The sequence below is a fragment of the Papio anubis genome, chromosome 4 (assembly GCF_008728515.1).
Source record: "Papio anubis isolate 15944 chromosome 4, Panubis1.0, whole genome shotgun sequence".
NCBI lineage: Eukaryota > Metazoa > Chordata > Mammalia > Primates > Cercopithecidae > Papio > Papio anubis.
The window spans coordinates 166,685,001-166,700,095 of record NC_044979.1 but is presented as its reverse complement, the minus strand read 5'-3'; positions in this window follow the sequence as shown (position 1 = coordinate 166,700,095).

Sequence of the window (15,095 nt, the reverse complement as noted above, 5' to 3'; positions counted from 1 at the left end):
AGCCAGCTTGAATTCCTCCCCAGAAAATGGGTTTTTCTTTTCTACCACATGGCCAGCCTGCAAATTTTCCAAACTTTTACACTCTGTACCTTTTAAAATATAAGATCCAGTTCCAGATTATTTCTTTGCTCATGAGTATAAGCATAGGCTGCTAGAAGCAACCAGGCCACATATTGAACATTTTGCTACTTAGAAATTTATTCCACCAGATACTCTAAATCGTCACTCTCAAGTTCAAAATTCCACGGATCTCTAGGGCAGGGGCACAATGCCTCCAACCTCTTTGCTAACACATAACACAAGTCACCTTTGCTCCAGTTTCCAATAAGTTCCTCATCTCCATCTGAGACCTTTTCAGCCTTGACCTCATTGACTATATCACTATAGCATTTTGGTCACAACAATTTAACAACTCTCTAGGAAGTTCCAAACTTTCCCTTATCTTCCTGTCTTCTTCTGAGCCCTCCAAACTGTTCCAACCTCTGCCCATTACTCAGTTCCAAAGCTGCTTCCACATTTTCAGGTGGAATGTGGCACCTTTATAGCAATGCCTCACACTCTCTGTACCAATTTTCTGTGTTAGCTAATTCTCACAATGCTACAAAGAACTACCTGAGACTGGGTAATTTATTAAAAAAATAAAAAGAGGTTTAGTTGGCTCACAGTTCCACAGGCTGTATAGGAAACATGGATGGGGAGGCCTCAGGAAACTTACAATCATGGTGGGAGGAAAGGGAAAACCAGCATGTCCTACCTACATGGCTAGAGCAGAAGGAAGAGAGCCCAAAAGGGAAGTGCTACACACTTTTAAACAACCAGATCTTGTGAGAATTCACTATCATGAGAACAGCAAGAGGGAAGTCTGTCTCCATGATCCCATCACCTCCCACCAGGCCCCGCCTCCGACATTTGGGATTACAATTCAACATGAGATTTTGGCAGGGACACAAATCCAAAGCATATCATTAATTTACTGATAACTGGATGAGAAAAAGGAATTAGAGGGAATTTCAAGAGAGGGAGAGGGATCTTCTTTAAAATGACTTAAAATTGAGGTAAAAGGTATATATACACCAAAGTGTACTACATAAGTGAATACTATAAACCAAAAATCAAATTCCATTCCCCCCAACCATCTGTATAGACCCCTCCTCTTGGCCCAGGGCATGTTAAAGTTAACTGAAAAGCTAGTTCAGGCCGTGATGGGAAGGGGGAGCCAGACATTATACTCATTATACTCTCCTCCCTTTTGGAATTACTGATAGAATAGGCTCTTTAGGTCTGATAAGAAATATTTACAATCTATTCTCTCTGAAGCCTGCTACCTGGAGGCTTCCTCTGTGTGATAAAACCTTGGTCTACACAATGCCTTATCATAACTCTATTCATTACAGGTCTTTAGATAATAGCTTTTTCAACCAATTGCTAATCAAAAAATCTTTGAATCTACCTACAACTTGGAAGCCCCTGCTTCCCACCTTTGTAGACTGAACCAGTGTACATCATACATGTATTGATTGACATCTTATGTCTCTCTGAAATGTATAAAACCAAGTTGTAGTCAGACCACCTTAGGCACATGTTCTCCCCAGGATCTCCTGAGGATTGTGTCATGGGTCACTGGTCACTCATAGTTGGCTCAGAATAAATCTCTTCAAATATTTTACAGTTTGACTCTTTTTGCCAGCAATACCTTGGTGATGTAGAAGAGGAAAAAATAATTTTCCCTCTGCTTTTCTGGATTCTTAGGATCTTTGTAATAACAGATTAATAAGAGGAAAACGGCTGGGTGCTGTGGCTCACGTCTGTAAGCCCAGCACTTTGGGAGGCCGAGGCGGGCGGATCACAAGGTCAGGAAATCGAGATCATCCTGGCTAACATGGTGAAACCCTGTCTCCACTAAAAATACAAAAAATTAGCTGGGCATGGTGGCGGGTGCCTGTAGTCCCAGCTACTCAGGAGGCTGAGGAAGGAGAATGGTGTGAACCTGGGAGGTGGAGCTTGCAGTGAGCCGAGATCGCACTGCTGCACTCCAGCCTGGGCAGCAGAGCGAGACTCTGTCTCAAAAAAAATAAAATAAAATAAGAGGAAAACAAGCTGAAGTTTATTAATATTATATTTCATATATACATGGGAGGTACCCAGAGAAATGAGTAAATCTCAAAGCCATGGCATGGAACCCTGGCTTATATAGCCTCACCAGAGAAAACAAAAACAAGAGGGCTATGGGGGAGGCAATTTATAGGAAGGTGACCAGGAAAGGAGGCACAGTAAACAAGAATAAGGTTTGTTATGCAGATTTAAGTCAGTGCCTTCTCCATTGATAGCAGTCTCGTGTGATTTAGTCATCCTTTTATTCCTGTTAGAGAGGGAGACACCCTTACAAATGGAGATTTCCTTTATAGTGGTATATTTCCCATACAAAAGGTTAACTTCTACTTTGTTTTTAGAGCTTCTCCTGTGTCTGCTGTTTCTCAAAATAATCAGTGCAAAATAATCCTTATGCCAAGGAGGCATATTTTGGGGTGGCTTACTCTGGTCTCCTACAGTGATTTTTAAAATATGTGCACCTTGGCACCTTGATGCAACTGCCAGTCAGAGTAAGAGGTGGAACATTTCCAGCACCCCATAAAGTTCCCCTGTGTCTGCTCCATCATGATCAATTAGTTTTGTCTGTTTTTGCACTTCACGTAAATGGGATCAGGTAAAATGTATTCTTTGTGACTGGCTCCTTTTACTCATCCTAAGCCTGTGAGCTTCATCTGAATGTTCGAGTAGTATGTTCTTTCTCTGTTGTTGTATTACATTGTATGAACAACCCAAAATGTGTCTCTTCATTGGTGATGGATCTTTAAACAGGCTGCTCAAGAGAAGCAATGGCACCCACCATCCAGGCTACAAAGTGACTAATGGGACCAGGCTTCACTGCTTGCCTAGGACAATTTATTCACTTATTCAACAAATATTTATTGAGCACATAGTGTATTTGTGAAGCACCAGGCATTGTTCTTTGTGCTGGGGGTGTCAAGATAAAATCCTTGTCCTCATGGGAGCTTATGTTACAGTGGGAAGACATGATTACTTAGTTCATTTATGTTGCTAAAAGAAAACAGACTGGATAAAACATCTCAGACTGGATAATAAATAACAACAGAAATTTATTTCTCACAGTTCTGGAGGCTGAGAAGTCCAAGATCAAGACACTGGTATTCGGTGTCTAGTAAGGGTTTTTTTGCTTGGCAGATGAGCCCAAGAGCAAAGAAGCCTAAGCTAATTCCCTCCAGTCCTTTTTATAAGACACTAATCTATTTATGAACGAGGAGCCCTCATGACTTAGTCTTCCCAAAAGGCTCCACCTCTTACACACCACAATAGAGATTAAGTTTTGATATGGTTTGGCTGTGTCCCCACCCAAATCTCATCTTGAATGGTAGCTCCCATAATCCCTGTGTCATGGGAGAGACCCAGTGAGAGGTAATTTAATCACAGGGGCGGATTTTTCCCTTGCTGTTCTCATGATAGTGAGTGAGTCTCACGAGATCTGATAGTTTTATAAAGGGCAGTTCCCCAGCACACACACACTTGCCTTCTGCCATGTAAGATGTGCCTTTGCTCCTCCCTAGCCTTCTGCCATGATTGTGAGGCCTCCCCAGTCATGTAGAACTGTGAGTCCATTAAACCTCTTTTTAAAAAATTAATTATCCAGTCTCAGGTATTTCTCCATAGCAGTATGAAAATGGACTAATACAGTAAATTGGTGCCTTTAGAGTAGGGTACTGCTATTAAGATACTTGAAAATGTGGAAGTGACTTTGGAACTAGGTAACAAGCAGAGCTTGGAACAGTTTGGAGAGCTCAGAAAATAGAAAAACATGAGAAAGTTTGGAACTTCCTAGGGATTTGGAGGGCTCAGAAGACAGAAAGATGTGGGAAAGTTTGGAACTTCCTAGAAACTTGTTGAATGGCTTTGACTACAATGCTGATAGTGATATGGACAATAAAGTCCAGGTTGAGGTGTTTTCAGATGGAGATGAGGAACTTGTTGAGAACTAGAGCAAAGGTGATTCTTGTTATACTTTAGCGAAGAGACTGGCAGCATTTTGCTACAGCCCTAGAGATCTGTGGAACTTTGAACTTGAGAGAGATGATTTAGGATATCTGGCGGAAGAAATTACTAAGTGGCAAAGCGTTCAAGAGGAAGCAGAGCATAAAAATTTGGAAAATTTGTAGCCTAATGATGCAACAAAAAAGAAAAATGCATTTTCTAGGGAGAAATTCAAGCCTGCTGCAGAAATTTGCATAAGTAACAAGGAGCCAAATGTTAATCACCAAAACAATGGGGATGATATCTCCAGAGCATGTCAGAGACCTTCACAGTAGCACGTACCATCACAGGCCTGAGGCCTAGGAGGGAAAAATGGGTTTCTGGGCCAGGTCTGGGGCTCCCCTGCTGTGTGCAGCCTAGGGACTTGGTGCCGTGTTTTCTCCTAGCTGCTCTAGCCATAGCTAAAAGGGGCCAAGGTACAGCTCAGACTTTGGTTTCAGAGGGTGCAAGCCCCAAGCCTTGGCAGCTTCCACATGGTGAGCCTGTGGGTGCACAGGAGTCAAGAACTGAGGTTTGGGAACTTCTGCCTAGATTTCAGAGGATGTATGGAAATGCCTGGATGTCCAGGCAGAAGTTTCCTGCAGGGGCAGGGCCCTCATGGAGAACCTCTGCTAGGGCAGTGTGGAAGAGAAATGTGGGGTGGGAGCCCCCACACAGAGTCCCCACTGAGGCACTGCCTATTGAAACTGTGAGAAGAGGGCCATCATCCTCCAGACCCCAGAATGGTAGATCCACTGACAGATTGCACCATGCACCTGGAAAAGCTGCAGACACTTAATGCCAGGCCTTGAAAGCAGCTGGGAGTGGGGCTATACCCTTCAAAGCCACAGGAGTGGAGCTGTCCAAAGCCATGGGAATCCACCTCTTGCATCAGCATGAACTAGATGTAAGAAATGGAGTCAAAAGGGGATCATTTTGGAACTTTAGGGTTTAATGACTGACCTATTGGATTTTGGACTTCATGGGGACTGTAACCCCTTTGTTTTGGGCAGTTTCTTCCATTTGGAGCAGGTATATTTACCCAATGCCTGTACCCTCATTGTGTCTAGGAAGTAACTAACTTACTTTTGATTTTACAAGATCATAAGTGGAAGAGACTTGCCTTGTCTCAGATGAGACTTTGGAATGTGGACTTTTGAGTTAATGCTGTAATGAGTTAAGACTTTGGATGACTGCTGAGAAGGCACAATTGGTTTTGAAATGTGAGGACATGAGATTTGGGTGGGGCTGGGGTGGAATTATATGGTTTGCCTGTGTCCCCACCCAAATCTCATCTTGAAATGTAGCTCCCATAATCCCTACATGTTGTAGGAGAGACCTGGTGGGAGGTAATTGTACCATGGGGGTGGGTTTTTCCTGTGCTGTTCTCATAATAGTGAATAAATTTCATGAGCTCTGATGGTTTTATAAAGGGCAGTTCCCCTGCACATGCCCTCTTGCCTGTCACCCTGTAAGATGTGCCTCTGTTCTTCCTTAGCCTTCCACCATGATTGTGAAGCCTCTCCAGCCATGTGAAACTGTGAGTCCATGAAATCTCTTTTTCTTTATAAATTACCCAGTCTCAGGTATTTCTTCATAGCAGTATGAAAATGGACTAATACAAGTTTCTACATGAATTTGAGAAGGGGGCACATTCAAACCATAGCAGATGGGTAAAGATGCTTCAGGTATGGCCGAACTCACCAACACACTAAGACAATCTTAGTGACTGCTATGATTTGAATGTATTCCCTAAAAAGTATGTGTTGGAAAATTAGTCCCCAGTGCAACAGAATCTGGAGGTAGGGCTTAGCTGGAGGTTACAAGTTTGACCTCGTTGGGGCTCAGAAAGCAATACCTCACAATATGGCATTTTTGCCATGCTGAACTGAAGAAGCCTCAAAGTCTCCGACCACCTACCCCCAAGATCTCTCCCAAACAAACTGAAGTTCCTTCATCTGCCTAAGATACAAACTGATATAGGTTGGTTGTGTCCCCACCCAAATGAATTGTAGCTGCCATAATCCCCATGTGTTGTGGGAGAGACCCAATGGGAGGTAATTGAATCATGGGGGTGGGTTTTTCCCATGCTGTTCTTGCAATAGTGAATAAGTCTCATGAGATCTGATGGTTTATAAAGGGCAGTTCCCCTGCACATGTCCTCTTGTCTGCCACCATGTTAGACGTGCCTCTGCTCTCTTCCTTTGCCTTGTGCCATGATTGGGAGGCCTCTCCAGCCATGTGGAACTGTGAGTCCATTAAACCTCTTTCCTTTATAAATTACCCAGTCTTGGGTATGTCTTTTATTAGCAGCCTGAGAACAGACTAATACACAGAGCCACCAAGGAGAACAATGACTCTTTCTTCCTCTTCCTGTTACCTCATTATCTATTGCAGAAAAGAAAATTAAGATCTTAATTTTCCAGCCTTATATGGCAGATCCTATTTACCCTTATATAACCATTGCTAAAATGTGGGTATTGCTCCCATATTTACATATGTATACACATGTCTAACTTATACACATATATGAATGCATATTTAAATAGAATCATATTGTACCTTATTGTAGTATCATCTGCCTTCTTTCATTTATTATCCATCATGAGTAGTTCGCCTTATCATTAAGCATCTTCCTATAACATATTTTTTAATGGTTACAAAGATTCCCTTTGGAATGACACACCATATGAAAGAGTTTGGACGTGTGTCCCCTCCAAATCTCATGTTGAAATGTGATTTCCAATATTGAAGGTGAGGCCTGGTGGGGGTGATTGGATCATGGGGCAGGACTCTCGTAAATGGTTTAGCACCATCACCAGGTGATAAGTGAGCTCTTACTCGGTGAGTTCACATGAGACCTGGTTGTATAAAAGTCTGGAACCTCCCGGCAACCCTGGATCTTGCCATGTGACATCACCATCTCTCCCTTCTCCAACTGCCATGACTGGAAGCTTCCTGAGGCCTCACCAGAGGCAGACACTGGAGCCATGCTTGTACAGCCTGCAGAACCATGAGCCAATTAAGCTGCTTTTATTATAAATTACCCCGCCTCAGGTATTTTTTTTTTTTTTTTTTTTTTGAGACGGAGTCTCACTCTGTCACCCAGGGTGGGGTGTGGAGGGGCGCGATTTCGGCTCACTGCAAGCTCCGCCTCCCAGGTTCACGCCATTCTCCTGCCTCAGCCTCCGAGTAGCTGGGACTACAGGCGCCCGCCACCACGCCCGGCTAGTTTTTTGTATTTTTAGTAGAGACGGGGTTTCACCATGTTAGCCAGGATGGTCTCGATCTCCTGACCTCGTGATCCACCCGCCTCGGCCTCCCAAAGTGCTGGGATTACAGGCTTGAGCCACCGCGCCCGGCCTAATTTTTGTATTTTTAGTAGAGACAGGTTTTACCATATTGGCCAGGCTGGTCTCGAACTCCTGACCTCGTGATCTGCCCACCTTGGCCTCCCAAAACGCTGGGATTACAGGCGTGAGCCACTGAGCCCAGCTGAGATATTCCTTTATAGCAATGCAAAAACAGACTAACACGCTATAGGTCCTCAAATACTTGCTGACAAAAAGAGGGTCTCAACTTGATATTTGATAATTTTGGACATTTAGATCATTTACATTTTAGCTATTGTAAATAAAACACTGTGATGTGAACATTGCCTTGAAAATAATGACACCCCTGTATAATTACATTATTCATGGTATAATTAATCACACCTTTAGAATAACTCCACCTGGAGTTTGCATTTGTATTATACACTTCAGAACATGTACATACACATTTATCTGGTCCTCACAAACCCCATCAGATGAATTGGGCAGATATGCTTATCTTTTCTCACCATCTTAGAGGTGAGAGAGGAAGGTGTGGCTCCTACCACAAACAGCAGCTTTTGTGTTCCGTGTTCATGACCGGGATTAGTCTGCACACAGAGGGAAAGACTGGCAAGGCCATGCACTTCCAAGCCAGAAGGTTCATCGATTAGCTATTATAACAGGACCGTGTGCTGGAAATCCAAGGATCAAGATTCTGCCCTGCTTCTCGTAGTAAGGATAACAGAGCAAGCTCGCCACATATCAAGGGCTTTTCGACGAACCAGCTTTGAGGGTACCACGTGTGCCCCAGTGCTCCCCGCTGGAAACCTGTAGGATTGTCTCAAGTTCTTTTGGCAATGTCCACAAAGGAGCTAAATCTGACTTAGCAACCAGGCTGTGAGTTTCCGGGGGCCAGGAGTGGGAGGCGAGCAGGAATCCGTCCCAAGCAGGAATCTGTCCCGAGTTCATCTTTTAGCTGATGGGAGGGCTGTGGCCCCTCGCGCTGCTGTGGTTGGGAGCGGAGCATCGGTGTATTTAAGAGCGTCCAGGTGACTGTAATGTGCCAGTTGGATCTAATTTACCTCGAAAATTCATGCATTTAACTAACACTCTGGCAGTGAAGAGCCGGACAATGCTTTTTGTCTTGATAAAGAAATAAAGGGAATAAATAGAATGTTGGCTGCGGTTGCTGCTTATTGAACGTTTTTCCTAGATCTAAGGGTTTGCCCGAGTGTGAAGGATGCGGAAGGATGGCGTTCCACCTTACTTCCATCTCCCTCGCTGCATCCCACCTGGTACCCTCCCTGGCTGGCTCCGGGCACTGCCAGCGCAGTCCTGTGCGAGGACGTTTCTCTGGTGCCCTCTCGCGGTGGATCAGCGAAGTGCCGCATTTTATTTAGAACCAGTGTGGACCTAGAAGGACCCTTGGACGTCATCTTTTGTAACCCTATCGTTTTATAGATGAGGAACCGAGGCCTAGAGCAGTGAAGTGGTTTGCCCAGGCTCACATGCCTAGTAATTAGGTTAAATGGGGTTTGGCTGGGGACAGTGTTTAGGACTAGGAGAGGGTAACCCAGATCCCTGGCGTTCGACAGCCTGAACAAAGGCTTGGGAAATGAGAATCAGCTGGCGATGGATGGAATTAGAACAAATGCTGGGTGCCACACAAAGGCCGCTAGTGATTGCTGCTGCCACCACTGGAGCCTCAGAACCTGGCAATTTGCAAAGCCCCTCAAGGCCAATATGTCCCAAACTGAACTTATCATTTCCGCCTTCACTTTATCTTCTTCCGTCATGTTTCATCTCAATAAATGGCCTCACCTGCTCTCAGGTTGTTCAAGCTGGGCAACTAGTCATCTCTCTCTGTAGTCCACATCCAATCCATCACTGAGTCCTGCTTCCTGTAAAATTTAGGCCTGGTGCGGCGGCTTATGCCTGTAATCCCAGCACTTCGGGAGGCGGGCAGATCACTTGAGGTCAGGAGCCTGAGACCAGTTTGGCAAATCTCTTCTAAAATACAAAAATTAGCAGGGAATGATGGTGGGCGCCTATAATCCCAGCTACTTGAGAGGCTGAGGCAGGAGAATGGCTTGAATCCGGCAGGTGGAGATTGCAGTGAGCTGAGATCATACCACTGCACTCCGGCCTGGGTGACAGAGCAAGACTGTCTCAAAAAAATAAAAATAATCTAAAAAATTATCTTGAATCCTCCACTGCCAAAACTTCTCCTTACCTATGACTATGAAAACCTGGGTAGTGGGCATCTTCCAGCTGTGGCTGTCCAAATGGTGAACACCTTCCTTGCATAGATAGCATCTCACCTCGGGAGCATTGTCCTGCTTTCTCAAGGTAGAATCTGGTCAGCTTCCTTTCCTAGCCCTCCCACATACCCCTTGCAACTGGAATGTAGACGTGTGTGCTGGGCTTTACCCAATTAGGTGCAAACCCAGGAAGCTGCAATATGGAAGTGAGTGACGTGATGAAGCCTGAGGATGGAGCTGGCCTTTCATCAGGGTTTAAACATCCTGGAGGGCACAAGGGGATGATTTGGGAGGAAGAGAGGCAAAGGGCACAGAGCAGAAGGAACACGAGGAGAAAGGAGATGTCAGATGATTGTGGGGAACTACATTTTGGGCTATGACCCAGTGTGATGGTTAATACTGAGTGTCAACTTGATTGGATTGAAGGATGCAAAGTATTATTCCTGGGTGTGTCTGTGAGGGTGTTCTCAGAAAAGATTAACATTTGAGTCAGTGGACTGGGAGAGGCAGACCCACCCTCAATCTGGGTGGGCACCATCTAATCAGCTGCTAGCTCGGCCAGAATAAAAAATGGCAGAAGGACATGGAAGGACTAGACTAGCTTACTCTTCTGGCCTCCATCTTTCTCCCGTGTTGGATGCTTCCTGCCCTCAAACATCAGACTCCAAGTTCTTCAGCTTTGGGACTTGGATTGGCTTCCTTACTCCTCAGCTTGCAGATGGCCTGTTCTGGGACCTCATCTTGTGATAGTGTGAGTCAATACTCCTTAATTAACTCCCTTGTATATATACATCTATCCTATTAGTTCTGTCCCTCTAGAGGACCGCGGCTAATACACCCGGGGTGACATAGAGATAACACATGGTGGTGCTGGATTTCTCAGGCTTTCTTTCTTTCTTTTTTTTTTTTTTTGAGACAGAGTCTCGCTCTGTTGCCCAGGCTGGAGTGCAGTGGCGCGATCTCGGTTCACTGCAAGCTCCGTCTCCCGGGTTCACACCATTCTCCTGCCTCAGCCTCCCTAGTAGCTGGGACTACAGGTGCCCACCACCATGCCCGGCTAATTTTTTTGTATTTTTAGTAGAGACGGGGTTTCGCCGTGTTAGCCAGGATGGTCTCAATCTCCTGACCTCATGATCTGCCCACCTCAGCCTCCCAAAGTGCTGGGATTACAGGTGTGAGCCACCACGCCCAGCCATTTCTCAGGCTTTCAAACTCGGATTCACAAAAACTGTTGCCTTGGTGCAGAACAAGCTAAGGACACAGGTAGAACAGATGAGCTGGTGAGGCTGCCACAGGGGCTTGGGGCTGTGCTGGGTGCTCTGAAGGCCTGTGCAGAAACATACACAAGCTCTGACTGGAAACACAACCTCATATATAAGACAACAAAGCTGATGTAGGAAACAGTAAACAAGTAGCTAACATGCTTTTAAAAAATTTCACTCCAAACCAACATGTGACCTGATTGGAATTAGAATGTGTGTGTGTAGATGTGTGGATGTATGTATGTATGCATGTGTTAAGCCTATCCTGAGAGCAGTAGTTGCCATAGAGAATTTTCGAGTAAAATCACCCTCTTTGGGAATATACTTTCTTCCCCATGGGATCACTTTTGGGATCAAAACTTATTTGGTTGTGTCAGCTTGGGTGACATCCTTGCCAAAGACATTATTTCGTAGGCATTGTTTTTAGCAAAGATACTAGAATTTTACAAAGTAAAAATGAAACTCTGCTTTGGTCTTTTATGGGAGTTTAACAGAAATATAAATCACTGGTGATTGATTTGATTGATTGAACATGTAAATAAGACAGGTTTTTTGTTTTTTTTTTTTCTTTTATTTCCAGAGCAGGAATAGTCTCATTACTTAGACATTCTGTCATGGGTAGTATCTGTTCTCTGACTAACTTGACTCTTCATGTACAGTCACTAGGTTTTCCAGAAAACTTATAAGTATCTGAAAAAAATGTTGCATTGGGTGTTAAGATCTTTTCAGTTTAGTTATTCAAAAATAGTTTCCCCAGCAGCCTTATTTGCAGAAGTGAAAAAGCGAATTGTTAAATCATACGTAATTGCACAGGGCCCCTAAATAGCAAAAACATATTGAAAAAGAAAAATAACAAAAAAATCTGCCTATTAGGTACTGTGCTTATTATGTGGGTGGTGAAATAATCTGTACACCAAACCCCCATGACACTCAATATACCTATGTAACAAACCTGGACATGTACCCCTGAACCTAAAATAAAAGTTAAAAAGAGAATAAAATTGGAAAGCTAACATTTCTGGATTTCAAAACTTAATATAAAGTTACAGTAATCAAACAATGTGACACTGTTACAAAGATAGGCATATAGGACAAATGTAAATGAATGTAGTTGCACTCTTACCTCACACCATATACAAAAATTAATTCAAAGTGATTTCAGCATTAATCTGATGCTAAAACTAGATAAGGAGACAACAACAACAAGAAAATGACAGGCCAATATTCCTGATTAATATACGTGCAGAAATCTTCACCAGAATACTAGCAAACTAAATTCAACAACACATTACAAAGATCAATCATTATGATCACTTGTATCCCAGGAATGTAAGGATGGTTCAACATATGCAAATCAATAAACGTGATACATCACATTAACAGAGTCAAGAACAAAAAATCGTATAATTACCATAGATGCTGAAAAAGCATTCAATAAAATTTAACATCCCTTCATGATAAAAACTTTTGACAAACAGAGTATAGAAGGAATATATCTCAAAACAATAAAAGCCGTATATGACTTTTATATGGCCAAAAGTCATATATGACAAACCCATAGCTAACATTCTACTGAATGGGGAAAAATCAAAAGCCTTTTCTCTAAGATCTGGAACAAGACAAGGTTGCCCACTTTCACCCCTTTTATTCAATATAATCCTGGAAGTCCTAGCCAGAGCAATTAGGTAAGAGAAAGAAACAAAGGGCACCCAAATGGGAAAGAAAGAAGTCAAATTATTCTTGTTTACAGATGACATGATTCTATATTTAGAAAAACTTAAAGATTCCACCAAAAAACTGTTAGAACTAGTGAACAAATTCAGTGAAGTTGCAAAATACAAAACCAATATACAAACATCAGTGGCATTTGTTGTTTATTTGTTTGTTTGAGACAGGGTCTTGCTCAGTCACCCAGGCTGGAGTGCAGCAGCAGGATCATGGCTCACTGAAGCCTAGACATCCCACGCTCAAGTGTTTCTTCTACCTCAGCCTCCCAAGTAGCTGGGACTAAAGGCATGTGCCACCACACCTGGCTAATTTTTAAAAAAAATTTTGTAGAGATAAAGTCTCACTTTGTTGTCCAGGCTGTTCTTGAACTCTTAGGCTCTTGCAATCCTCCCACCCTGGCCTTGCAAAGTTTTGGGATTACAGGCATGAGCCACCATGCCTGGCCATCAGTAGCATTTGTATATGTCAACAGAGAACAATCTGAAAAGGAAAGCAATCCCATTTATACTAGCTACCAAAGCAAAAACAAAGCCCTAGGAATAAATTTAATCAATAAAGTGAAAGATCTCTACAGTGAAAACTACAAAACATTCATGAAAGAAATTGGAGATGACACCAAAAGGTGAAAAGATATCCTATGCTCATGGATTGGAAAAACTGATATTGATGTGTCCATACCACCTCTATTAGTCTGTTTTCACACTGTCGATAAAGACATACCCAAAACTGGGCAATTTACAAAAGAAAGAGGTTTAATGGACTCACAATTCCACGTGGCTGGGGAGGGCTCACATTCATGGCAGGAGGCAGAAGGCAAAAGGCACATGTCACATGGCTGCAGACAAGAGAAGAGAATGAGAGCCAAGCAAAAGGAGTTTCCCCATATAAAACCATCAGATCTCGTGAGACTTATCAATTACCTCGAGAACAGTATGGGGGAAACTGCCCCCATGATTCAGTTATCTCCCACTGGGTCCCTCCCACAACATGAGGGAATTATGTGAGCTACAGTTCAAGATGAGATTTGGGTGGAGACACAGGCAAGTCATATCACCACCTAAAATGATCTACAGAATCAATGCAATCCCTATCAAAATACCAGTGACACTTGTCTTAGTCTGTTTATGTTGCTGTAAAGGAATACCTGGTTAATTTGTAAAGAAAAGATGTTTATTTGGCTTATGGTTCTGCAGGCTGTACAAGAAGCATGGCATCAGCATCTGCTTCTGGCAAGGGCCTTAGATTACTTCTACTCATGGCAGAAGCTGAAAAGGATCCGGTGAGATCACCAGACAAGACAGGGAGGAAGAGAGCAGGTAAGGAGGTGCCAGGCCTTTTTTAACAATCAGATCTTGTAAATAGAGCAAGAACTCATTACCAGGCGGATGGCAACAAGCCATTCATGAGGAATCTGCCTCCATGATGCAAATACCTCCTGCTAGTCTCCACTTCCAACATCGGGGATCACATTTCAATGTGAGATTTGGTGGTGGGGTGGGGGTGTCAAATATCCAACTATAGCAACATTCTTCACAGAAACAGAAAAAAAAATCCTAAAATTCACTTGGAACAAAAGACCCTGAATAACCAAAGCAATTTTAAACAAAAAGAACAGAGCTGGAGGTATCACACTAACAGATTTCAAAATGTACTACAAAGCTATAGTAACCAAAAATAGCATAGTACTGGCACAAAAACAGACACATAGACCAAATGGAACAGAATAGAGAGCCCAGAAATAAATCTATGCATATATAGCCAACTCATTTTTGACAAAGATGCCAAGAACATACATTGGGGAAAGAACTGTCTCGTCAATAAATGGTGCTGGGAAAACTGGCTATCTGTACGTGGAAGAATAAAACTAGGACCCTTTCTCTCACCATATTAAAAAATCAAATCAAATGGATTAAATGTTTAAATGTAAGACCTGAAACCATGACACTACTAGAAGAAAACACTGGGGAAATGCTTCAGGACATTAGTCTGGGTGAAGATTTTTTTTTTTTAGTACAACCTCACAAGTACAGGCAACGAAAGCAAAAATCAACAAATAGGATTATATCAAGCTAAAAAACTTCTTACACAGCAAGAAAATAATCAGCAGAGTGAAGAGGCAACCTACAGAATGGGAGGAAATATTTACATCCATTTGACAAAGGATTAATAACCAAAATATATAAGAAATTCAAACAACAGCAAAAAACCTGAATAATCTGATTAAAGAATGGGCAAATGATCTGAATAGACATTTCACAAAAGAAGACATATAAATGGCCAATAGGTATATGGCAAAATGTTCAACATCACTAGTCATCAGGAAAATGCAAACCAGATATTATATGCAATAAGATATTATCTTCCCCAGTAAAAATAGCTATTATAAAAAATACAAGAAATGACAAATGCATGCCAGTACACTGTTGATGAGAATGTAAATTAGTATA